Source organism: Dendrobates tinctorius, unplaced genomic scaffold, assembly GCF_039654945.1.
Source record: "Dendrobates tinctorius isolate UK_male_01 unplaced genomic scaffold, ASM3965494v1 ptg000120l, whole genome shotgun sequence".
Lineage (NCBI taxonomy): Eukaryota > Metazoa > Chordata > Amphibia > Anura > Dendrobatidae > Dendrobates > Dendrobates tinctorius.
In genome coordinates, this window is record NW_027361788.1 from 7,990,001 (window position 1) to 7,990,203 (window position 203).

Sequence of the window (203 nt, forward strand, 5' to 3'; positions counted from 1 at the left end):
AATATGACATAAATAAATATATATATATATAGTGAGTGTGTGTGTGTGTTTAGTATGCATATTAACCACTCTGTCTGTGTATATGTGGGTGCTATATACACACACACTGCTGGGGTGATGTCAATCAAATAAAATATATGCAGACTTTACAACCTGGTGATTTAAAAAAAAAACCCAGAAGATAATTAAACAATAATGACAAA